A 26703-nucleotide genomic window follows, 5' to 3' on the forward strand; every position below is an offset into this window, starting at 1 on the left:
TCCCCCGTGATGCCAGTGCGGCTGATCTGGGGACTCGAGAAACACCCTCCAGAGCATTATCTTACTCTCATCAGGTTCCCTGCATCCCTTCCCAGGTAATCCCTGATTACTCACCACCTCCAGGAGGCAACGACTGTTTTGTTTTTTATGTACTTACATTGTAAACATACTGAATCTCTTTTTAGGAAACTCAATTTACAAAAATCCACATTTAAAAAAAAACCATAAATTAGGGAGAATTGATTCTTTTCAACAAAGGATTCCGTTTAGTCTGGAAACTTTTGCGCTTGTATGTGACATATCTTACACTGCCTTGTATCATTTTACCTGTATATGACATTTTTCCAACTATATTGTAAATTTAAGTGTGGGGACCAATCTTTTACTTTGTTGTATTCCTTATAACACCTAGAAATCTTAGACATGGTCAATACATATGACTGACTGGTTTAAAAAAAGATCTTTTTTTTGTTTGTTTTTGTTTCTCTTGCTCCCATTTTTACTGAACTTTAAAATATCCAAATGATTTTTCATTTATGTTTCTATTCCTCTTTGTTTTGCACTATCTAGAAAAGCAGGTATGACAAAATTACTCTTCTCATAAAAAACAGCATTCTATGCTAAAATTATGACCATGTCAGACTGGTTTTACTTTAGTGTGTAAAAAGTAACCCTGTTACACAATGAGAAACTCTTTGCTTTTTCCTCTGTATTTCATCTTCTGTTGCTCTAAGATTTTACCTATTCTTAAAGATTCTGCTACTCCCGGAAGCAGTTGCCTCTAAGATCTGCATTTCCCAACGCTGACACCCACGGTCCTGTTTCTTCGCTGCCTGTGGGATGACTCCATTTGGATATTTTACGTCATCACCTCTATCCACCGTTCGCCTCTCCAGTATCTTATTCGCTAGTCACTGTACTAAAAATAAGCACTTCAGAGATGAAGAAGACACAATTCCTACCCTCACAGAAACCACTCGTCAAAGTGGGAATAGCTCTGTAAGGAGATATGCGCAGGATATTACGGGATTACAGAGAAGAAAAACCAAGGAAAGAAAGCCAACTGATTCTACTAGGGGCAAAGGAGTAGCCAGGGAAGGCCTTCCTAGAGGAAGTTTACTCTTGAGTAGATTCTTGAAGGACACACGGGAATTAGCTAGTCCGATTGGAAAGGAGTGTGTGTGAAGAGCTTTTCAGACAGAGGGAACTGTAAGTATAAAGGCATGAAAAGGTGAAACATGTTTGGAGAACTTTGAGTACTTCTCTGCTCTAGAGTACATGGTGTGGAAAGAGATCAAGTGGTGAGAAATCAGATCGTGAAGGATCATGGATGCCGTTATTAAGGGGTTTAAACATCATTCGGAAACATATGGTGAGCCATGAGCAGATTGTATTATATTATTGAAAGATTATTCTGGAAGCTCAGTGGAGGATGAATGGGAGAGGACTGAAACTGGAGGCAGGAAGACTGAAAAAAGGCTACTATGTTAAATCAGAACAAAGATGATTGCGACCTGAACCTAGACAGTGACAGTGGAAGGGATGAGAGATATTTAGGTATTAGGTTACATTTCACTTGAGAATTCATTGATTGTGTGAAGTGAGGACAACTAGGTTTTTTGTTTGAGGGACAGGGCTTATGGTTGGGTTTGCTTGTTACATAACCTTAGCGTTCTGTGCTTCTCTGTAATACTCAGTATCTTTGTAATTTCTTTTGAAATTTCTCTCTTCCTTGCTAGACTATAAGACTATGAGGGCAAGACCTTGTCGGTTTACTCCTTTTAAAATCCTTAGTGACCAGTTTGTGCTGGGGGAATGGATGAAGGAAGAAATCATGGTGCTGCCTTTGACCAGCATAGGAGGGGGATCTATGGGAGGGGACGGGAAGGGAGAAACTCAGTGGGCATTTCGAAGGCCAGCCTCACTTTTCCAGTCTTATCTTTCCTGTTTCATTGATTTTTTTTTTTTAATAATGGCAACAATATTTTTCCCTTTCCCAGACTTGCAAGCTCTGTTTAATATTCCACTTCTTTATCTCCTTCACCTGTCATATTCTCTTTGTCATCCAGTTCTGTTATGTCTTTCATTTTAATATGTCTTGGATTCGTCCTTTCATTCCTCGCTCACAGAGCACTAACTCAGACCAGAGCTAAATTGTTGCATTAACTTTTTTATATGTGAACTTTTATCAATTTTAGATATACAGGATTATTGTGAAGATTATAAAGAATGTTCCTGTATTCCCTATTATTAATATCTTATATTGCTATGGTATATTTGATATTGATATGTTGTTATTTACTAAAGTCCATACTTTATTCAGATTTCCTCAATTTTTTTCCTAATGTCCTCTTTTCTGTTCTAGGATCCCATCCAGGATACCACATTACGTTTAGTAGCCATGTTTCCTTAGACTTCTCTTGGTTGTGGCAATGGCTCAGACTTTTCTTACTATCGATGACCTTGACAATTTTGAGATTACTGATCAGCCATTTTGTAGAATGTACCTCAACTGGGATTTGTCTGATGTTTTTCTCATGATTAGACTTGGAAATGTGGTTTTGGGAGGAAACCAGAGGTCGAGTACCGTTCTCATTACATCCTAACAAAGGTACATACCGTCAATATGACTAAACACTGTTGATCACCTTTATTTCGACTTGAGGTAGGTCAGGCTTCTCCACTGTAAATTTGTCTTTTTCCCCCTCTTCCTTTCCATACTGTACTCTTGGAAAAAAGTCACCATGCACAGCCCACACTTAAGGAGTGGAGAATTATGCTTGGGGGAAAAGTATTTACCTTAGTTATTTGGAATTCTGTACCAGAGACTCGTCTGTTTTCCTCCATTTATTTATTCAGCCATTTATATTATATAGAGGGTGCCAAAAAATGTATACACATTTTAAGAAAGGAAAAAAAATGTATTAAAATTGTAATACTCAATATATACCAATAACAAAAGATGAATACAAGTCACGTGTATACATTTTTTTGGCACCCTCGGTATATATCAGTCTAGATTCATACTGATAGGGGTATTTGTTTTATACTTTGGGTTATAATTCAATACTATATTTATTTTGTTGCTCAAACTGTTCCAGCTTTTGCCTTTGGAAGCTCTTTTATTTGGCCTCTAGATTCCTTTTACGTACCTCACGTGTGTGTGTGTGTGTGTGTGTGTGTGTGTGTGTGTGTGTGTACACTTTCTTCCTGGCACTACAGGATGCTTGTTCCTGCCATAGTCCCAGAATCAAGAACCCAGGAGCCCTGCTTCCTTTTATGGGAGAATGGTGTTAGAAACCAGGATCTGTGTATTGTTTAGTTGATCTTATTGCCTTTAGTCTTTTTCCTTGCCACTTTATCCTGCCATCTTCATCTTCCTTAAATAGAGCTTCCATGGAGTAGGTAATTTTTCTCCTTAAGAATTATTGTAGCTCATTAGTACTTATCTGGTCAAATATCCTTTGCTTACCTCATTAGTTTACTTTTTTTCATTATTAAATGCTTTATCTCTCTTTTACTTCCTTCTTATGATGTTCTAAACTTGGCATGATTTGCCCTTTCTTCTCTAACGTTCCAAGTTTAATTTCCACTTTCGTTATTCTTATCTTTGGGTGCTTTAGGTTTTTGAATGGTTAGACGTGTATGTTTATCATATTTGGTAATAATAATAATTAATAGTCAAAATTAGAAGTTAAATCTAGAAGAGACTCCAGAAAATCATTTGGTCCATCTCCTCATTTGGAGATCAGGAAACTGGGGCCTCCAAATCCAGAATGACTTGGTCAATTCGTGGCGGAGACAATTTGATCTGCAGCTTTCTAACTGTGTACAGTACTCTTTTCACTGCTCTGCCCCTTCTCATATCCATTTTGAAAGAATTGAGACATATTTCCCATACCATAAAAGTTACCATTTAAAAAGGTAAAGGTAGACAGTTTCTCCTCCCGGCAGGCCTAGCACAAAAACAGGCAGTGGGATCGCAATCCTAGTTGCCTGCTGGCTGCAGGATCAGACTAGGCCGCCACTCGCAGGGTCTTCCCATTAAACCTGTGCCGCTGCCTGGGGTTGTCTTCTCCCGAGAAAAGTCATGGAACCATGTTGACTAAGGAGAAACACCCATTTAACTTGAAGTTTGCAGCAAAAGAACTTAATAGGGATGCCAAGAATGTGACAAAGAAGAAAAGGCTGCAAAGGCCAAGGTTGAAGAGGCCATTCGGAAAGGCAACACAGAAGTCGCGAGAATGCGTGCTGACAATGCAATCCATCAGAAGAACCACACAATGAATTTCTTGAGAATGCATGCTAGGTTTGATGCTGTGGCAGCCAGAGTTCAAACTGCTGTACCAATGGGCAAGGTGACTGAGTCCATGGCAGGTGTTGTTGAATCTATGGGTGCTGCACGGAGAGCATGAACCTTAAAAGGATGTCTGTCCTGATGGATCAATTTGAACACCAGTTTGAAACACTGACTGTTCAAACACAACAAATTGAAGACATACTGAGTAGCGCTACAACTCCAACAATACCACTAAACCAAGTAGATATGCTGCTTTAAGAAATGGTCGATGAAGCTGGCCTTGATGTCAATATGGAACTATCACGTGATGTACAAGTTTTTGTATGAATACATGTTTTCAGGTCTCTTGGGTATATACCTAATGGTGGAATTGCTGGGTCATATGGTAATTCTATGTTTAACTTTTTGAGGCATTTGCCACACTGACAGTGGCTGCACCATTTTACACTTTTACCAGCAATGTATATGGGTGTCACTTTTTCTACATTGTCATTAATACTTGTTATTTTCCTTTTTTTTAAAAAAAATTAAAGCTGTCCTAGTGGGTGTGAAATGGTATCTCATTGTGGTTTTGAGCTGTATTTCCTTAATGACATTGAACATCTTCTCATGTGCTCAATCGGCAATTCGTGTATCTTCTCTGGTGAAATGTCTATTCAAGTCCTTTGCCTAGTTTTTAACTGGGATATTTGTCTTTTTATTGTTGAGTTATAACAGTTCTTTTATATAGTGTTCTGGAGACTAGACCCTTATCAGATATATGATTTACACATATTTTCTCCCATTCTGTGTGTTGCCTTTTCACTTTCTTAATGGTGTCCTTGGAAGCACAAAAGTGTTTAATTTTGCTAAAGTCCAGTTTATCAAAAAATTTTTGGTTGCTTTTGCTTTTGGTTTCCTATCTAAGAAAACCTTGCCTAATCCAAGGTCATGAATATTTACACTAATATTTTTCTCTAAGAGCTCTTATATTCATATCTTTGACCCATTTTGAGTTAACTTTTTTATGTGGTGTGAAGCAGGAGTCCAAATTCATTCTTTTGCATGTGGCTACTCAGTTGTCCCAGCACATTCTAGTTTGGTTACAATTATGTTTAATTTTGAGATAGAAAGTTATTTTAGTCCTACATAGGGAAACCATAATATCCAGAGATTGGCCATACTTGTATGTTGTGTAACTAAAAGAAAATGTTTACAACTCTCTGACATGTGATATACCAAGAAATGTGTGTTACGATATCAATGTGTTGCTTGATAAGAAAATGAAAGCATGACATTTACTTTTCTTACTGGGGACTTTCCATGCCTGACTTTCTTAATGAATTACCCTGAGGGATGGGATATGAAAAGCACATAGAAAATCAGTAGATGGTGATTTTGGCTTTCAGGACATATTTCAGAGTTTCTGATAGAATACTAGATTATCATAACATTTAGTGTGGGGTCAAATGATGAGGAAGAATGAGTTATAGGTGGTTATAGGGAGGTTTTATTAGATGAGTATCCTTTGGAGGAAGAACTGTTTTTAATGAGTCTATAATGAGTTAAAACTTGTCAAAAGTTACCTAATCCGTGCTATTAATTTAGAGATAGTTTTTCTGCAAAGAAGATCTATGGAAATAAATGACTTAAAATGCCTTCCCCCCCCGATTTTAAAAGTAATACTTGTGGAGTTTTAGAAAAATTAGGCATTAAAGAAAAATATAAAGACAAAACTAAAAATTACCCATAATTTTATCAAACAGTAGTAATGCTGTAAACATTTTTATGTTTTTTTCCCCTGAACTTTAACATTTTTCATTTGGGGAAGAAATATGAAACTTTATGGATTTCATACCCCCAACTCCTCCCACTCTGATTTCATTGGGAAATCTTACTTAATTCTTTTAATTCTAATAGGAATATCAACTCAGTTTATTAGAAGAAAAGAGAAAAGAAAAAGTTCCTCTCCTGCTTACATGCTAGGAGTATAGGTTTCAACCCTGGCCAATGGAACAAACAAACAAAATCTGATGTTAGTTTGTTAAAAGCTTTCTGTAATACAGTTTCTTTGATTCTAAGGAAGAAAATCAGGATTTCAAAACTAATTTGAAAAAACAATGTAATTCCATTTATAAGTCTATAAATTTTGTGGTAATAAAAATAGTTCTTACTAGTGATATTGGCTCTGATTATGCTATAATTGACTTTGTGACCATGCAGCACTTCTTGTTACTTGGTTTGTTATCTGGTGATAATCACATACAGACCATTTTGGGGACATAAGTCATCTTCTTTTTTTTAGTGATATTGATAAAGATGGTGTGTATGTCTCTTTAAGGATGTACCTGCCATATAATAGGAGTTCGGTTAATGTTTGCTTATGATAATGACTACTTGGTATTTGCAGTGTTGAATTTTAAACTAATGATTTTTAAAGTAGCTATATCACCAATCCAAAATACTTTAAATTAGACTAGATCTAAGATGGTCTCTTACACTGTAACATAGCATCACTCTACATGAAAAAAATGAGTTTCATAACTCTAAAGGAAGAAAGGTATTGTGGACTAGTAGAATGTATTAGGTGTAGGTATTTTTTAAAAATTAGTTTCAGGCGTACAAAACAATGTAATAGTTAGGCATTTATACCCCTCACAAAGTAATAACCTCCGTCCCCCATTCTACTACGCCTCTGACATCGTATGTAGCTGTTACAATTCCATGGACTCTATTCCTTATGCTGTACGCCACATCCTGTGACTATATATATATATGTATATGTATAAAATTATAGTTGACATTCATTATTGTTCAGCTTCACCTCAGGTGTATAGCACAGTGGTCAGGCACCTACACTGTCCATGAGGTGGTCTTCCTAATAGGACAAGTGTCCATCGGGTACCCTATAAAATCTTTACAACATTATTGATTATGTTCCCCAAACTGTCTACCGTATCCCTGTGGCAATTTTGTGGTTAGGTATAGGTATTTAATGCTCTGTTTTTCTTTCATTTTTTTTAAGTTAGAAAATGGGCTAAAGTTATTGAATTGATGTGTATTGTGACGTTATCATTAGAATATTATATATTAACAGCTGAATATTAGCCATTTTAATTATTGTCTGCTTTAGTGGGGTTCCTTAAGTAGATTTGGCTACAAGATTAGAAAATAAATTTGTTTTCAGTGATGCAAATCTTGTTGGGCTGGCTGAATTAGATTGACATCTAAAGATTTACCAGAGATGTAATAGTGTTTGCTAGATGGCCTCAGGCTGTGTTATGCTTGTGAATCAGTCAGAATGTCCATTGTGAGTGTGACAGGAGAATGGACATGGTATGCTGTATGGAAAAATCTGAAGATGATTTTTGTCTTTCAAATAGATACTGTGAATGAATGTAAGAATAAAAACGATACTGACACAGATTTGGGTTGTTGATAATGTGTAATATTTTATTCCTTTCGTAAATGTTTGTAGCACATTTACGAAATGTTTGTAGCACACACATACACACACACACACACGAAAGTGTGATAAGAAAATATGGTGAATGTTAAAATAAAAAAAATTATTCCAGTAAAAGACACATTGCCATTAATCCCCCTCAAAATACTCTCCCTTGCTTCGAACACACTTATCCCATCGTTCTTGCCACTTTCTGAAGCAGTTCTGGAAGTCCTCTTTCGTGAGTATCTTTAGTTGCGCTGTCATGGCTGCCTCAATGTCCTGAATCATTTTGACTTTGGGGAAGAGCCAGAAGTCGCATGGTGCCAGATCCGGTGAATAAGGTGAATGAGGACACACTGTAATGTTTTTATTTGACAGAAATTGCTGTACCAGAAGCGATGTGTGACACGGAGCATCATCATGATGGAGAATGGCAATGTGTCTTTTACTATAATAATTTTTTTAATTTAAACATTCACAATATTTTTTCAATCACATTATATATATGTACCTATATCTATATCTATAAATATTACTTTTATGATTGAAAAGAACCTTAAAGTTTGTTTCAACTTCTTACTCAAAACAGGAATCTCCTCTGCTATCTTACCTATCTGTAGCCAGTTGGATTGGAATTTGGCAAAATGTGAACATAAACAATTTAGGATAACTAAACATTATGTGAAAATTTTGGATATTTGATATTTTAGAGCCCACTTTTTATTTTGGTCTGTTATTTCTGTTAGATGAAATTTGGGGATTTGTGTGTTGTATAAAGAATTGTAACTTGTATAATACTTGATTAGAATTTTACTTGCAATAATGACTCCGTTTTTCATTTCATTAAAGTAGGAACTGCATTTTGTTTCATGCCTGTTCTCCCTCCTCTCCCTAATATTCAGCATGTAACTTTGACCAATAAGTCAAGTAATGAAGAAGATAGCTAGCTGGTTTAAATCTCAAAGGGTTGTCCTAGCGTTCACTGGCCTAGTTCATGCTCTTTGATGTATTTAAAGACATTTATAAGGGTAAACAGAGTGTTCGTGAATACTTCAGGTGTTTTGTGTTTTTAATATGGAATGAAGTAAAACCATACAAAAGGAGAGAGGGTGGAAAAACTACATCATGGCTGAAAGGAAAGAATCCTGGGTATGGAGAGAATATGCAGAGTGTGGCGGAAAAACAGTGAGATGAGGGCTGGTGCATAATTATTCAGAAATGGGAGTGGAGCAGCTGTGGGTGTGTGCAAAAGAGAAGGCCAAATTAATGGATAAGTGTAACTTTAAATTCGTTGCTTAATTATGAATCTTAAATAGGCCTCTTAATCCCTCAAGGATGAATGTCTTTCTTTTTGTTAGGCGTAACTAGGGACTCTTCCAGTGTTTGGATGTCATTAAAAATGTAGTTATTTTAGATATTCCACACAATAGATTGGATATAGTAATGATTAATTTTAGGGTATTTCATATTAATTCTTATTAACTAGCTAAATTTTTTCAATTATTTTAGTATAACGACTAAAATGCATTTTGGTTTGCTATAAATTGAAGTTATTTAATAATTACAAATATTTTTTCATGTTCTCTTTAAACATTTCCCTAATTCCTTATATGACATACTTGTGGAAATTGTCACATTTATACTATTCATACTGTAGAAATTATGTTTTATATGTCTTAAATCATGTGGAAATTTTGTCTCTTCAAGAGAAATTCGGCACTGAGAAAACAAAGTAAATGAACAGTTCTTGGAAAGCTACTAAGGACAGTATTATATTTTCTTGTGTAAAGTGGTGAGAATTGGCTATTGAAACTGAAGCAACAACTACTTGAGTGTAGTAAGAATGGAATTTCTGTTTTATTTATTTAAATCAGCATCTAGTATCCTTACACATTATTTTTATATACGTATGTGACATTTGGTACATTAAAAGAATGTCTGAAAGATAAAATGTAATTTAGGAAGTATAATAATAAAAAGAATACCTATAAACCTACTGTCCAACTTAAGAACTATAACATTACCCATATTGCTAAATCCACCAGTATTCCCCTCCCTTGTCCATTCTCCTGCCTTCCCCGCAGAGATAACTGCTGCTGTGCATTTTACATTTATTTAAAAAATAATTTTATTATATATATATATATATATATCTTTCAAAATATACCATTTAGTTTTCCTTGTTTTTGATCTTTATGAAAATGATATATTTCGAATTCTTCTATTTGCTTTTTCACTCTACATTGTTTCTAAGAAATTTATTTATGTTACTGAATTTAATTGTAGTTGATTCACTTTTACTGTGATATAATATCCCATTGCATAATGATTCCACAAATAATTTGTTCATTTTCATGATGCTAGAGATTGCAGTGCTGCAATGAACATTGCATACTTATACATGTATACTTGTTTGTATGTTCTGAGATGTCTCTGTGTGTGTGTATCTGTGTTGGATGTGTGTGTATGTGTGTGTGTGATGTGTAGGCATGTGTAAGCACCTCAGAGTTTCTTTAGGGTGGATACTTATGAGTAGAATTGCTGGGTCATAGAGTATACATGCTCAGTCTTACAAGTAATACCAGGTATAGTACTAAGCAATAGTATTTAATAATCAGAACCACTCTGACTATCAACAGTTTAATAAAACCGTGGCTCAGAGATGTAATGTCTCCAAGAAGCCACATAGGTGTAGCAAATTGGCTGAACAGTTTCAGACTCGTGTTTGTCTAACTTTAGAACCAGACTCTTAATCAGTAAATTGTTTTCCCTTTCTATGGTAAGTGTCCATAACCAGGTTTTAGCTATTTAATATAAATGGGATGCTTTTTAGTGTGAATGCTTAAAGTCATAGATCTATTTTATAGACTAAAATCTATGTGTATATTAAACAACAAACTTTCCTGGTCCCATGAAGGTTGGGAACTAGTCTCCTTCTCAATTATTCTCCGCCGGCCTTAACATATGGCTTCCATTTTAAAGGTCAGAAGATGGCTGCTTACATCCCATTCAGCCATCTGCGTTCTAGACAAGAAGGCAGTAGGGGGAAGGGTGGAAGGCCAAAGGGCAATGACTTCCATTTGTATCCTGCTGGCTGCCTCTGTCTGTAAGGAAAGCTGGGAAATGTAGCCTTTTAGTTGGGCATATTCTGCCCTTAATTATAAGGGGATTTAATAAGAAAAAGAAGGAGACATCTTGGATAGGTACCAAGCAGTTTCTGCACACGTACATCAAGGCCAAGTGAAGAAACCCAACCTTCTTCAGTTTACCAAGGATGCGATTATAGTTGTTGGCTTTTAATTATTGAGAAAATGTGTTTTAAAAACCTACCTCTACATGTAGTTAATAATCAGGTTGAACCTGATATCAGATTGAACATTAGGTTGAGCCTCATGAAATTTGAATGTATTTTTACATTATCGCAATGTATTGGTGTTTAGAAGCAGGGAGGGGTTGAGCAAAAAACGAAGTGGTTTTATGTATGTTGGAGGAATTGAAGCAGGAGACTGAAAGGAGTGCAATAATGGAGCAGCAACAAATCAGTTACAACAAATTTGTTTGAACAATAGGATAACTTCTAAGGGGATTCGGCCTAGGCAGACAGTTGTCTAGAGAAAAGACACTAGTTTATGGATATTTCTTGAAATCAGTAGATTTCAAACTAGGAAGTGATTTGAAGATTAGTGTTACCTACCCTTCGAAGAAACAAACAGAAGTGACCTATATCCTCACTCAAGAGGAGAACTGAGAAAAAGATGTTTAGTTTATATTGGGGATACAAGCAAGGGTAGGGCTAGAAAAACAACAAAATTATAGCCTGTATTAAATTGGGCCAAACAGAATTGTTCAGTGGGACTTATAATTTACTATATAATGTGGTAAAATAAATTTTCTTCTGTCCCTGGAGTGGAGGGACACTTTTTTTCTCTTCCTAGTTATCAAAATGATACATGCTCATTGTAGTAAGTCTGGAAAATACAGAAAAGAAGAAAGAAAAACATCCCTCTACGGGAAGATAATCACTATTATCTTTGGTATATTTCTTAAATAGGATATTTTAAAATAATTATATCCATATGATAGAGTTAGATTATCAATTATGTGTACTATGTACATTTGGAGGATAAATATTTCCAGACAATGGCTGCTATCTTGAAGTTTTTCTCTTCTTTTACCCATTTCTTTCTTTCTTAAAATAAATTTCTTATGTAAGTTAGGATGAAGGTAAAGATCTAACTTGCCTTTTGATGGAAACATTGTGACAGATTTCATGCAGGACCTCAGCTGTGGTTTCTCCATCACCCATTTAGGAAGAAGTTGATAGAGTGGCTCAAGGAAAGAATGAGCCTATGTACACACACCGTAACCGTAACCATTTAATAACGCCTTGGGCTGCTAAGGTCATCAACATAATTATCTGTATGGAGCTAGACACTGGGATGGTATAATAGTGGTCATATAGTTGTTAGAGAATTAAAAATACTTAGGAAAGCTGAGCAGCACGCAAGGTGTATTTTAGCCATGTCTTTTCTTGGATTGCAAAGTACAGTATTTTGATTTGTGTTTTTAAGCTCTAAAAGTCCTAAATAGATTTGTTTCGAATCTTTTCCTGATTTCAATATTTCAGGCAATACATGGGACAAATATGACTGTCACAGCTTTGCTAGTCTCTTTTAACTTCATTTAGCTTAAAACTTTTAAAAATTTTGGATAATTTTAAACATATAGGATAGTTGACAGTCTACTATAATGAACCCCAGGTATTCATCACCTATCTTCAACAATTACCAACTCATGTCTAATCTTGTTTCATCTCTATGATGCACCTAATTTTTTTTTTTAAATTGGGGAATATTGGGGGACAGTGTGTTTTTCCAGGACCCATCAGCTCCAAGTCAAGTGATTGTTTTCAATCTAGTTGTGGGGGGCGCAGCTCACTGGCCCATGTGGAAATCAAACCGGCGATGTTGGTGTTATGAGCGCTGCGCTCTAACCACTGAGCAAACTGGCTGCCCCGAGTACACCTATTTTTCTTTCTCCTGTGGTATTTTGAAGCAAATCCAAGATATCATATCATTTTATCTGTAATAATTTGGTATTTCTTTAAAGATAAGTGCACTTAATTATAACACCATTATTGCATCTAAAAATTAGCAGCAATTATTTAATATCAAATATCCATTTAGTGTTCAAATTTCCAATTATCTGAAACACATATTTTTTTGTAACTTGAGTTAGAATACATTGCAGGTAATTGATTTGTCTCTTAAGTTTCTTTTAACCCATAGGTTCCTCCTTTTTTCTCTTTTTTTTGTTTGTTTTTTGGAGAAATCAGGTCATTTACTCTGTAGAGTTTTTACTTGGTCTGGATTTTGCCAATTTCAGTTCCATGGTAGGGTTTAACAGGTTTCTTTGTTCTTTGTATTTTCTTTGTAAATTAATAGTTGAATCTACACATCATTTAGTCTTAAAATCAAGAAGGAAAAAACCACTTTTTTCACCCCCGTCTCAAGGGTTGCAATTAATTAGTTAATTTGAGAAATTCCTGCTACCTAGGACCAGATGAAGAACAGACAAAATGGGATGCTAACTTTGGATCGCTTGTCTAGTTCTGGCCACATTTATGTTTACAAAGGGACTCCTAATCCAATAACTTGACAAAGTGAACCGTTTTCCAATGAAAGTCACATTAGTGTTAATTTAATGAGTTAGTAAGACAAAACAGAAATTTTTTCCAATTAAAGAAATGCCTTAAATATATTTGTAGTAGTTAAATCTCATTTTCATCTTACAGAGTTATTGAAGAGTGGGTAGACGCCATGGTGTAAAGCAGAGGTTCTCAAACTTGAGCATGCATCAGGATCACTTGGAGGTCTTGGGGCAGCCCATTAGCTCAGTTGGTTGGGGCGCAGTGCTCTTGGCGGTAAGGTTGCCAGTTCAATCCCCACCTGGGCCACTGTGAGCTGCGCCCTCCATAAACTGGATTGGGGCAACGGCTTGTCTTGTGGCTGATGGGTCCTGGAAAAACACACTTAAATGAATAAAAGTTTAAAAAAAAAAATCACTTGGAGGTCTTGTGGAAACAGATTGCTGGCATCATCCTCAGAGTTTCTGGTTCAGTATGTCAAGGGGGAGTCTGGGAATTTACATTTCTAACAAGTTCCCAGGTGGCGTTTATGTGACTGGTCAAGGGACCACACTTTAGGTTCAAGTTTAACCGAGGGTCTGCATTAGAGTTACCTTTGGAGCTTTTAAAAAACATTCTTGAACAGGCTCTGCTGGGGCCTGGGCATCTATCTGTATTTTAAACATATTCCACAATGATTCTGATGTACATCCCAGATTGAGAACTGCTGCTGTAATTGTTTAGTTTATCCCTCCATATTTTCTATTATTTACCCAGAAGTATTCCTTCATTTTCTATTTTAAAATGTTACAAGCTTTTGATATTGTTATAAATGAGGGGAATGATTAGGGAGGATTCATTGTTTTACACTGTGCTATTTATCATCAGAAGGCAAAGTAAAAGAAAACAAAGCCTTTGGCACCTATCCTTAATAAATCAGTGTTGATGCTTTTGCTTGCTGCAAAGCATAACTGCTATCTCAAGATTGTTAATATTGCCCAAAGGGAGATTGAAAATAGTTTGGTCTGAGGGGCCTCAAAGCAGGTAACTGCTTTGTTTAGCATTAGATCTGGAACTTTCCACTAACCATTGTATATGTGTGTGAGCCTGTGATGAGTGATGACATTTCAATCGCATTTAGAGTAGAATCTTAGAGATTAGACATGCCAGTTAACTTGATAAGAACTTTTTAGTCCTTGAGTAACATTTTTTTTGCAGGGGATACTTTATCCCGTTTTCCCCAAAATAAGACCTAGCCGGACCATCAGCTCTAAAGCTTTTTTTAGAGCAAAAATTAATATAAGACCTGGTATTAGATTATATTATATTATACCCGGTCTTATATAAGGCCCGGTCTTACAGTAAAGACTGGGTCTTACATTAATTTTTGCTCCAAAAGATGCATTAGAGCTGATGGTCCAGCTAGGGCTTATTTTGGGGGAAACGCGGTTAATGAGTTTATTTGAGCCAAACTGACGACAGTTGCCGGGAAGCAAAATCTCATCGGATTGAGAAAATGCTCTGGTTGAATAACATTTTTTAAGGAAAGGCTGTAACATCATATAATATTTTAGTATTTCTACCTTACACTTTACAGGTTTAAAATTTTTAGGGTTTAAAAATCTTTTATCAATTTGAAAAACATGCAGAAGGGTGATTTAGAGTCCCCATGTTTAAGCTTTGTTTAGTTTCGTTCAAAAGCACATTTATTAAGTAATTGCTATGTCACCAGCAACAAAAAAGATGAGTTATATACAGTTCCAGTTCAAGGAGCTCAGCCTCATGAAGTGATTTTCAACCTTATTAAGGTTAAGATTTTCAACCTTCATTTTCAACTTTAACTCACCCTCAATTTTCAATTTTCAGCCTCAATTAAAAACCATCAATTATGTAGACGCATTTTTAGGTAAAATATTTTAGTGGATCTTCATGTAATAGTAGTGTAATTTTAGTAATTCTTGATTAACAAAATACATGACAAAACTATTATAAGTCAGTAAATCTTTTAAATGCAGTTTGACTTTATTAATCATAACATCTATACACATTTGAAAAATAATATATATGGGAGCCATTATTTTAGTCTATAGGCAATATTGGTGCATATGGCTGTTTGAACCCTTTGTTATCCTAAACTCTTAAGCCTTCATGGGTCCACGGCCATTAATTTCAATGAAGTAAGATGGTAATTATAGTTACTTAGTAATAACATTTGCTAATGTAAGCACTAAATGTTTAACAAATGAGTTGTTGGTTTTTTTCTTTACAATTTGATGATGTACATTTCTACTTGACTCCTTCATTTACTGATAGGGTGTGAGTGGGAGCTTGACAGGGTTAATGACAAGTTGTGGGGAACACTGAGCGCAAGGCGATGCTGGGAAAGAGTCAGAGGAGACCGAGGGTGAAGGGAACACAGAAGAGGATCCAGAGCCGTCGTCTATGCTATCTGTCTGGTTTAACTTTTTTAAGAAGCACTTATTCATCCGTCTGACTGAAAATTATGACTTTACAGAAAAATCACAGTAAACTGTTATGTCACAAACACCACAACTTCTGTAGTAATTTGTGAAAAGATTTTCCTTGACAAATGTGGTTTACTTACTAAGGTCTGCTTTTGGACCTGTATTCATAATTTTACTCTGTCTTCACTAGGTTGTTTCCCTTGCAATTAGATTGTGTGCGCGGTAAGAGAAAGGGATGAATCAGTCTGCAGTGTTGTTTTGAGTCAGTTGCAGCTGCCATGTGAAGTGCTCTCTATTGAAGGCTTGCATGTGTAAAATACTCCTAATTTGTTAGGGAACACACATGGCTGTGTGTGTACACACGTCATTGTGCTGTAGGCTGCTCTTTATTAGAAAAGTATAGGTCCCTGTGGGGTGCTAATTATGGCTTTGGCTAGCAAGCTGCAGAAAGGCAAATAACAAAGGCAATGGGAAATATAGAGAGAGGGAGAGATCTGGGCTTAGCTGTTTTACACCTCTAGTAGAAATGAGACATGGTGTGAGTAAACACAGCTGCATGGAAAAATTTCGTTTTAAAGAATTGAAAGTAAGAAACTGCCGCTCATTCGGCAGATGTACGCTACAGGTCTCTAAGAACTCATTCTTGAAACTGGGGAACTGTCACAGCGTGAGCTGTTCGTCTCTTGGAAAGTTGCTAGACAGATGAATCTTTGTGTTGGGTTGCAATCAGTGCTACTAATACTGCCTTTATGAAACATATAACCACAGATAAACTTTAGGAATCCCATGATTAGGGAATTATATGTAAAGGTGTAATATTTACATTACTGTAAAATAATTCACAGTAGGAATCATCTAAACATATATTATTTATTGAGAACCTACTATGCAATTCCTCTGATAAGGTACTGTGGGAAATACAAACATTTGGGATATAAATCCTGCCTTCAAGGAGCTTGCAGTTTAGTGACACTCATTAAATAATAGAGAACAAAGTAGCATTTAATGAAATGCTGGGAAATGTGGTATCAATAAACTAAATTTCAAGGAGAGAAAAAGAGATCATGGAGGGCTAAGAACGCTTCCTGGAAGAGCTACACCTTGAGCTTGGCCTTGAAATAGCAGTAAGAATTCTATAGGCAAGACATGAAGAAAGCATTGCTTAAGAAAGACTAAATTGTATGTAGTGTGAAGAGTGGATAGGAGTGTGGCTGAATCTGGAGTATGTCAGCCCTTACACAGGAGGCTTTTCCATTAAAGTTGGGTAGACAGTGTATCCCATGTGTGTGGCTCACATCTGTCAACTCTGGTTTTGGCAGGATAGAGCCACACTACATAGCAAAAGCCTTTTCCACAAAGGATACTATGCAGGGGAAGTTAGAGAACATTAGAAATAGTTTTTAGTTAACTTCATGGGGACGCCCATGGATTTTGCTAATGACTGATTGCTTCTGGATAATCCATTTTCCCTCCCCTATGTGGGAAGACTAGTCAAAAAGAAAAAAAAGAAAGGATTGCTCTATTTGCCTGACAGAAACACACCAAGAGTATTTTTATAACAAGCCATTCTTTTTAGGATGGGTCTTTGAAAATGGCCCATTTCGTCTTGGGAGAAAAATCAGTTTCACTGAATATTTACAGTTATGTGAAGCTGTGCTGCTCCTTCAATTCTTCATACCTTCTTTGTACTGCTCTGGTTTGATTCTCTTTACCTTTTACTTAGTTGACGTTACTATTATGATTTTAGCAAATACATTTCTGTACTGTTCGAATTTTCTAACCAGGAGTATGTATTTTATTATTTTTTTAAAGGGTCAACAGATGTTATCTGGTCAGTGGGATTACAGGATTATTTTAATTTTCTTTTTTATATAAAAGAATTAATGTATTAAAAATTGTACGTCACCATTGAATAAAACCTGTGGCACTTATATAGTGGGATACTATGCAACTATTAAAAATAATGAGATGAATATTTATGAGAAAATGTCCACTATATCTTAAATAAATAAAGACACTTAGATGAAGGGATAAATTATGACTGGAGGGATTATAGAAAGTTTCATGGAAAACGTGGTATTTGGACGGGGCCTTGAAGGAGGGTTAGAATTTCAGTAGGTAAAAAAGGAGGCGTCGAGTATTACAGAGAGCAAAGAGGCAGAAGCTGGAAAGTGCAGGCTGTTCTAGGAAATTTAGCAGTTCTGTTCTGGAAGGAAAAGAGACTAAAATGGTGAGGTGAGGGCCAATCACCAGCCAGGCAGAGGTGCTGTGGAAAAGGAATTGGGATTTTATACTGTAGCAACTATAGAGCCGTAAAAAATTTGATCTTTTAATAAATATGTGTGCACTGAATGAATAAGAGTGACATGATTACAAAGATAAATCTTTGTTTTAGGAAGATAACTTTTGTCGCAGGAGGGACTGGAAATAGAGGCAGGAAATAGAGGCAGGTTTGTTGTACTATTGAGTGAATTAGAGCAGGAACTCTAAAAATGGAAGCAGGTAGATGCAGAGGTAGAATCAATAGGATTTGGCAGCTGATTGGATTTAACTAATTAGGAACAAAAAGGGGACTAGAGGAATCCATGGTTTTGAGTTTGAGAAAATAGGAGCCACATTCTTCTCTGCCTACTTGAATAAGGTATATGGAATTGTCATCCTTTTATTGGTGATTGTGAATTATTATAAACAATAAAGACCTTGAGCTATGTAGGACTTATTATCCCTACAAATGGTCAGGATTACTGTGTCTTTGGATTTTTGTGTGTCTCCTTCGTCGGTCGGTGTACATTACTACTTTACTTTCAGTGTGTACATTTAGTGGAATCATAACCTCTTATACTTTTAATTTAGCTGATAAATTAGACAAACAAGCTTGTTAGAATTAGGCTTAAAATAAGGTAAATGAATTCTGAGTGAAGGCCAAAAGAGGCTTTCTTATACGATAAATAGTATGTGTTATATAGTGTTGTTTAACTCCTGTGGTGTCTCAGGTTTTAAGATGAATGGCCTTAGATGAATAAGGGGATAAGTGTGCTTGAAGTATTTTCTGTATTTACAGAGTATCCTGGTTTGCAAATAGGTTATTTATTAAGAGTTAATAAGACCATAATTTGGAAATTAGTTTTGTTTTCCCATGAATAGTGTATTAAAGTGTTTGAGTGACAGACTTGTTGAATGAAGGAGAAAGCACAGTAAAGCTAGAGAACATTGATTTAATAAAGGTAAACCAGTCCTGGGAGTCAAAGCACCTGGTGTATAGTCCCAGCTCTGCCATCCTTGGATCTGCACTAGGTTATGCTACTCCTTTTACCTTTTTTGATTAACATGGGTATACTCTCTGTTCTATTTACTTCATAGGGATGAAATAAGGTAAAACGATTGATCAAGTTGTGTCCTTCGGTGTGTTAATGTGTAACATTTCTCAAGAATATATATATTAACACTTACCTCATGACTCTCATACTTTCACAAAGGAAAAATAAAAAATTCAGCTTTATACCACTAGAAATTACTATCATAACTCAAGTTTGAGTCTCCCTTTCTAGATCCAGATCCAGGAGTGCAATAAATCTTTAGAGTGTATTTTAAATCTTTAGCGGAAACTCCCATCCATTTGCTCTTCTTTCCTGAGAAGAACAGACCATTCCCACCTCTAGGTCTATAGCTTTTTTGACAGTGGTGACTTTAGTATACACGCTGTTGTAGTTCCTAGACCAACAGGTAATTTTTAAGTTGGTTTTCGCTCTTATTCTTAAGTAAATTTCTCTCATTGATATTAGTCCTTTGTTTTTTATTGATATATAATTCATGTAGCATAAATTACACACTGATTGTATGCTAAAGTGTATAATTCGTGATTTTTAGTATGTTCAAAAGTTGTGCAGTGATTGCTCCCTAATGCCAGTACATTTTCATCACCCCAAGAAACTCGTACACATTAGCAGTCACTCCCTATTCTCTCCTCCCCACGCCCCCCAGCCCATGGTAATCACTAATCTGCTTTCTTTCTCTGTGGATTTGCATATTCTGAACATTTCATGTAAATGGAATCATGCAGTTTTTATGTCTGGTTTTATGTCTGGTTTCTTTCACTTAGCATACTGTTTTCAAGGGTCACCCATGTAGCAGCACGTATCCGTGCTTCATTTCTTTGTATTGCTGATTAATATTCTATCGTGTAGATATAGACCACATTTTGTTTATCCATTCTTCAGGTGATGGACATTTAGGTTGCTTCCACTTTTTGGCTATTATGAGTAATGCTGCTATGAACATTCATGTATAAGTTTTTGTGTGAACATGTTTTCAGTTCTCTTGGGTATATACCTAGGAGTGGAATTGCGAAGTCATGATAACGCTATGTCTAACTTTTTGAGGAACCGCCACGCTGTTTTCCACAGTAGTTGTATCATTGTACATCCCACCAGCAATGTATGAGAGTACCAGTTTCTCCACATCCTTCCTCATCAACACTTGTTATTTTGTTTGTTTATTTAATTGTTTTTATTATAGCGATCCTAGTGGTTATGAAGTGGTATCTCATTGTGGTTTTGATTTTCATTTCCTTGTGACGAATGATGTTGAGCACATTTTCATGTGCTTATTGGCCGTTTGTATATCTTCTTTGGAGAAATATCTGTTCACATCCTTTGCCCATTTTAAAATTGTCTTTGCATTGTTGAGTCGTAAGAAGAGTTCTTTATACACATTCTGGAGACTAGACCCTTAACAGATGTATGATTTACAGATATTTTCTCCCATTTTGTGGGTTGTCTTTTCACTTGTTTGATGGTATCCTTAGAAGTACAAAATAAAAAATTTTGAGGAAGTCTATATCTAAGAAACCCTCGCCTAAACCAACATCATGAATATTTATATCCATGTTTTCTTCTAAGAGTTTTATAGTTTTAGTTTCTATATTAGAATTTGATGCATTTTAAGTTAGTTTTTGTATATGGTATGCGGTAGGGATTCAGATTCATTCTTTTGCATGTGGATATCCTGATATTGTTCTTGTGGCAATAATTCTGTCACCAAACATACAGGAATGACATATTTTAAAGTCAGTGCATGGCTTTGTTTGAATTCTGAATGGGCTTTTTTTGGTATTGTTTGTAAGTATGATAAAACTTTAATTTTTACTTTCCTCAAAGGAGAAAAGAATTTTGTTGTTTAATTATGGGAAAAAAGCTGTTTTTTTATGCTGTAATTCTCATTGGCTTCCAATGAGAATTTTATACTGTTTTAAAATTTTCATAGAACCTAAATAATTCAGAGAAGCATTTTATACTTACTTTTTAAGAGCGTTTTTTTTTTTTTTGAAAGTTATTTCCCGATAGAAAGAAATCCTTATAGAGTATTATTACTTAAAAGAATAGGTGTTAGTCTGGAAACTGTATCAAAGAGAAAGAAGATGACTGAATCAGATGTAGATAGAGAATGAGTTAAGAGCATTTCTGGGTGTCTAGTTTGGTGCATGATCCTCTCGGTAGCATTGAAACACAACCTCATTTTTTCAGAGCACATATAAATGAAGAATGACCTAGAGGTTAGGTAGGAGTGGTTAGGCCTGCTTCTCTCTGGACTCAGACTCCTGGGAGCTGACCCAGAACTGTACACCCTTAGGGAATCTGACGTCATTGCCATTTACGTTGATCCCCATCACTCTGATTTCCTTTGAGTGTTACCTTTGTGAGAGACTATCTGGACTACACAAGAAAATATTTGGAATAAACTTGAGCATTTTAAAGGTCTTGGCATATTAGTTTCCTTTTGTTGTAGGCAACACAATAACTTAGCTAATTGTTTTGTAGTTAAATTACAAAAGCATTCTCCTATGAGAGAACGTTTTTCTTTAAAATAGTGAATATTTATAAGTTTTAAGAAAAGCTTTAGAAGAGTAATAACAAAGTTTCTGACATCGATCATCAGTTTATTCTAAAAGGAGTTCCATATCCATATCTGAAGTATCTGAGTACTTTGGATATGTAAATAAGCTTTTTGTATTCTTCTTGAGTATGTCTGGAGTCTATGAATTTCTTTACCCTTCACTAAATGACTTGTGTACGTCTTTCATTATGAGGAAAATAGCTTTTGGACTGTAAGCATATCAAGAGCAGTTTCTTTCATTCATTTGCTCATTTATTTGTTCAACTGATGTTTATTGGTGCAACATTCTAAGTACCAGAGATGAAGCAATGAACAAAACCAGCAAAATCCTTTGCTTCAGTGGAGTTTACATTCTAGTGGGGTAGGCAGACAATAAACAAAGTAAGTAAAAACTATGTAGTATGTAAAAACTATGTAGTATGTCATTAAAGAGTAATAAGGGCTACAAAGAAAATTAAAGTGGGAAAAGGAAGAGAAGTGCAGTGGGGGCTCCAGTTTTAGGTAGGGTGTCCAAGCAAGTGATATGTTGGTAACGACCCAAAGGGAACAAGAGCAAGCCTGTGGCTATCTGGGAAACAGCTTTCGAGGCAGAGGGAATCTCATACCAAGGCCCAGATTGAAAGTGTGCCTAACAGCATGTTTAAGGAAGAGTGAGGAGACCAGTGTGGCTGGAGCAGGAGAGGTGGTGGAAAAGATTGGCTTTATTGTGAATTATATGAAATGTCATTGGAGCGTTTTGGGGCAGTGGAATGATCTGACTTAAGTTTTAGCAGGATCATTCTAGCTCCTCTAATTGAGAATTGACTGTTCAGTTTTCAGTTCAGAATCAGGTATACAATTGATGCATATCAGAACTTTTCTGATTTCAGTGATTTAGGAAAATGTATTTGGTTCCAATGACTACATCTGAAAGAAAGATACTGATATTCTGGAATCTATTTGGAGGAGGTTGACCAGGATAGTTGTTACCAGCCCAAAGTCCATGTGCCCGATGCTTTGAAAGGCCAAAACTTAAAAATGTCAGAGTTTGGAATAAGGAAATGTTTATTGATCAAGAAGGCACCAACTAAGAAGATGGGAAACCGAGTGGTGCCTTAAATCCATCTTCAGAAAGCTTAGATTTCCGTCTTCTTTTACGTCGGGGGGGGGGGGGAAATGGGAGGGGCAAGGGGTGACTGATGACTACAGACATCTGGGTGCCAGGAGGGGTCCCAAGAAGATTGTGTTTAGTCTGTTGACCCTCGTTGATGTGAGTCTGGTCTGCAAATCTTTGCTGAACAATACATACTTCCCTCAGGAGAGGCACTTTCTCATAAGGGGCTGTTTTTGTAAAACTCAAGCCACGAGCAGAATTCCTCCAATGGTGAGCATGGCTACATACAAGACTAGGCCGAAGCTATTAGCATGAAGGCCATGGGAACAAAGCCAGCTCGAACAAGATGGAGTCAGAGAGGCCAAGCATTTCACTCTGTTACATAGTGAGGAACTGGTAAACCATTCTAGTTGAAGAACAGTGTAAGGATCTGGGAATATTTAACCTTAGAAAAGGCCAAAGGAGAGGGGAACAGTGTGAGAGTTGTGAAAAACAATATATTAGGTTGAACCATATAAAATTGCTGTTTTTTTTTTTTAAAGGTGATAAGTGGTTGAATATTGGCAGTTTCATCTGGTGCAAACCAATTCTGTCTTCAAAGATTTGAAAAGCTATTTATATGGAAGCAGAAGTAGGTGTATTTTGGGCGGATTATCTGAGGTCCTGGTATCTATACTCCTCACCATTCTGGTCATTGAATATGCTGTTTTGTTAATGTCCTGGCTAAAATATAGTGCTTAGAATGAAATAATATTTTGTGCTTGCCAATGAAGACTGCAGTGGCTCAGCTACTTCCCGTAATCTGGATACTGCATTTCTGTCAAGATTACGTTAATCTTTTTAGAAATCACATTGCAGTTTTGGCTCATATGAAATCTTTTAAAAATATTGTCAACAAGTTAAGTCTTCCCCATAACATAATTATGTAATTCTTTTCAAATTTATTGTTAAATATTTAAGAAGTAGAAAGAGATAAATATTACCCAATTTACAAAATAGAACATTATTGATAATTGAGAATCCTTGGGGTATCTCTCTCCAATTTCATTTCCCTTCCTGTCTCTGGAGGTAACCACTAATCTAAATTTTGTGATTATGCATTTCTTTATACTTTTGTTACATGTTTATTTCTAAGCAGTATATGTAATGTATCTTATGTTTTTCAATTTTATATAAATAGTATTACACAATATATTTCTTCAATATGCTTCTTTCATCAAAGATGACAGTAATCTGTGTTCATATGTGTAGTTCCTGTTCATTTTCCCTGCTGTCATTTCCTATGAATTTGTTATTAATTTATTCATCTGTTCTCTGATTGATGGATATTTGTTTCTACTTTTTTTTGTAGTTATTTTTCAAACTTCAATGCAGAAACCTTACGATTCTTTTAAATTCCACCTTGTTGGGTTTGGTCCATTTTTCCATCTTGAGATATTTTTGAACCATGATTCAATCAAACTAGTTGTAAATTTGGTAAGGACTCTTGGTATATTAATGAATCTGAGATCAAATTTTGCAAGTTACTCTGAACTTTGAAATATAATTTTTCTGGGACTCAAGAACTAAACATATTTTAATGGGTAAGGTTACTTATACTAGCTTGAACTATCTTTGGTTGAAAATCCTTATTGTTTAGTTTGAAAGAGCACAGATAATTTTGTCTCTCACACATTTTAACACTATTCTGTTTTTCTCTCAAGCTGTAGTCTGAATTTGACCTTTCTTTCTTTCTTTCCTACCCTGCCCTTTTCTTTTTTTGCCATTTTTCGAAGTTTTTTTGTTTTTGTTTTTGTTTTTGTTTTTTAAATAGCTTCATCCTTTGGTGGGCCTTAGCCTTTTGACCATTATTTTTCTAAGTATTTCTTTGAAGTGCTATTTTTAAAACTTGGTTATTATACTTATGTCCCCATAATCTCCCTGTACTTTCGTCATGTTGTTTTTTTTTAAATTTCGGACTGTAGATAGAAAATTTCACTGCCATATCCTCACGGCCTAGACAAGAACCTGGCGCTTAATATCGTGTTTCCCCGAAAATAAGACCTGACTGGAAAATAAGCCCTTGCATGATTTTTCAGGATGACATCTCCTGAACATAAGCCCTAATGCATCTTTTGGAGCAAAAATTAATATAAGACCCAGTCTTATTTTCAGGGAAACACGGTATATATCTGTGAAATGTAGTGAATGAACTTCACTTTCTAGAATCGCCTTATCCTTACAAATTCTATATTCTCATAAAATCCTTGGCCATGCTGTCATACCTTACTTAAGTGTTGTAAAATTTTATTTATAATAAGTTTACATATTTGACTATAGCTTACTTCTTTTCTCAATATAAAAAATTTGTGGAATTATTTTCTGCCAAGGTTCCTGATATGTTCATGTCACTAACAAATTATTCTTTGTTGCTCATAATTAAGTATATAATAAGAAGGCCTTTCTCTTTGAAGAGAGAAAAATGTCATCAAGCTTAGTCAATAATTTTACTGAATACTTTTAGCGAATGGCGGGTTATTTGAAATACTCCACTATCACTAAATCTTGTCTCTGTGCCAGTGTTAAATCTGTGTGAGAAAGCATTCTACCTTCTGGCAGTCTGTAGTCTATTTTCACATTGCACAATGGTGGAGACAACCCCGGCATCTGTTCCAGTCTGCAGAATATCTGCTAAACCAAGCCAGGATCCAATGCAAGTTTCTGATTCATACTTGTACTCTAATCAGACGACATCTGTTATTCAGTTAATCTACTATAGCTTTTTGGTTAAAGTAAAAGGGAATTTCTCGAGTTTAGATATTACTAAGTATTGTTCGATTGAATTGGCTCTAAGATAATAAGATAAAGAGCAATAAGAAAAGTTCCATAATGTTAGCTAAAACCCCTTTGTAGCTAGAAATTTTCAGATTTTGTTTGTATTTATGTTGAGATTTCTAATGCTATTTAGTACAGTATTTTGCTGTGTATAATGCTCACCCACATTTTTGGCCCAAACTTTCAGGGGAAAAAATATTTCATTTTAATTTTTTAATTCAACTTTGTATTTGTTTACTTTTAGGTACTTGTGTTTTGTATTGTAAAGGAATTTTAGCATTTATTTTTTGACATATTATAGTACAAGAAATTTTATGTAACAAATAATTAGAAAACACAAGAACAGATACAAGGTACAAGAAATCTTGTGTACTGGTAACAAATTTACGATATTTATGCATCATAGAAGGCTAAGAACTCTTCGTCGTTGTAAGTTCAACAAAACTGATTATCGTATGCCAGGGAATTATTTTGCATACAGATATCATTATTGATTTCTAGGGTTACACTTTTAACTCATAAGCAAAAATGAAAGAATTAAAAACGTTTATATAGATATGGGAATAGTGCCACCCATATATAATGCACATCCTTAGTTTTCCCTCACAAATTTGGGCAAAAAAAGTGTGCATTATACAGTATACGGCAAAATATGGTAATTCTCCGTTTCTGTTACATTTTCAGACTAAACTATTACTTTGTTTTTTGTTTTTCAGAAAAGTTTATATGAATACTTATATGAATACAACACCTTATATAAATAACAGCATTAGAGACTTTTGATCTCTACTTGTAAAGAAAGAGAATGGTCATTATATTGGTGTGATTTATCTGAAAGTCGCTTATCTAACAGCCTCAACTAGACGCAATATAATGGATCTCAAAGTGGGATTACCGTATTTTGCCCACTTTGAGCACACTTTTTTATTTTTATTTTTTTGGTTTCACATCTTGCTCAGTGATGCCTAGTAATTATAGGTTTCACAACTTCCTCAGTGTATTCTTCTGGGAGGGTCTGGATGGTGTTCTTTTAGAATGTGTCTAGACATCGTCTCAGTATAAGCTTGAATTCTATGGAGATGTCAA

At 35.5% G+C, this 26703-nt stretch overlaps 1 protein-coding gene and 1 pseudogene across 1 annotated transcript in view; both read left to right on the forward strand.

The window, feature by feature from the left end:
• The window catches only part of EPB41 (erythrocyte membrane protein band 4.1), a 150338-nt gene that overhangs the window by 19104 nt on the left and 104531 nt on the right, over positions 1-26703 (forward strand). The window lies entirely within an intron of this gene.
• LOC117027047 (charged multivesicular body protein 1b-2-like) lies at positions 4074-4627 on the forward strand (annotated as a pseudogene).

This window comes from Rhinolophus ferrumequinum, chromosome 9, assembly GCF_004115265.2.
Source record: "Rhinolophus ferrumequinum isolate MPI-CBG mRhiFer1 chromosome 9, mRhiFer1_v1.p, whole genome shotgun sequence".
NCBI lineage: Eukaryota > Metazoa > Chordata > Mammalia > Chiroptera > Rhinolophidae > Rhinolophus > Rhinolophus ferrumequinum.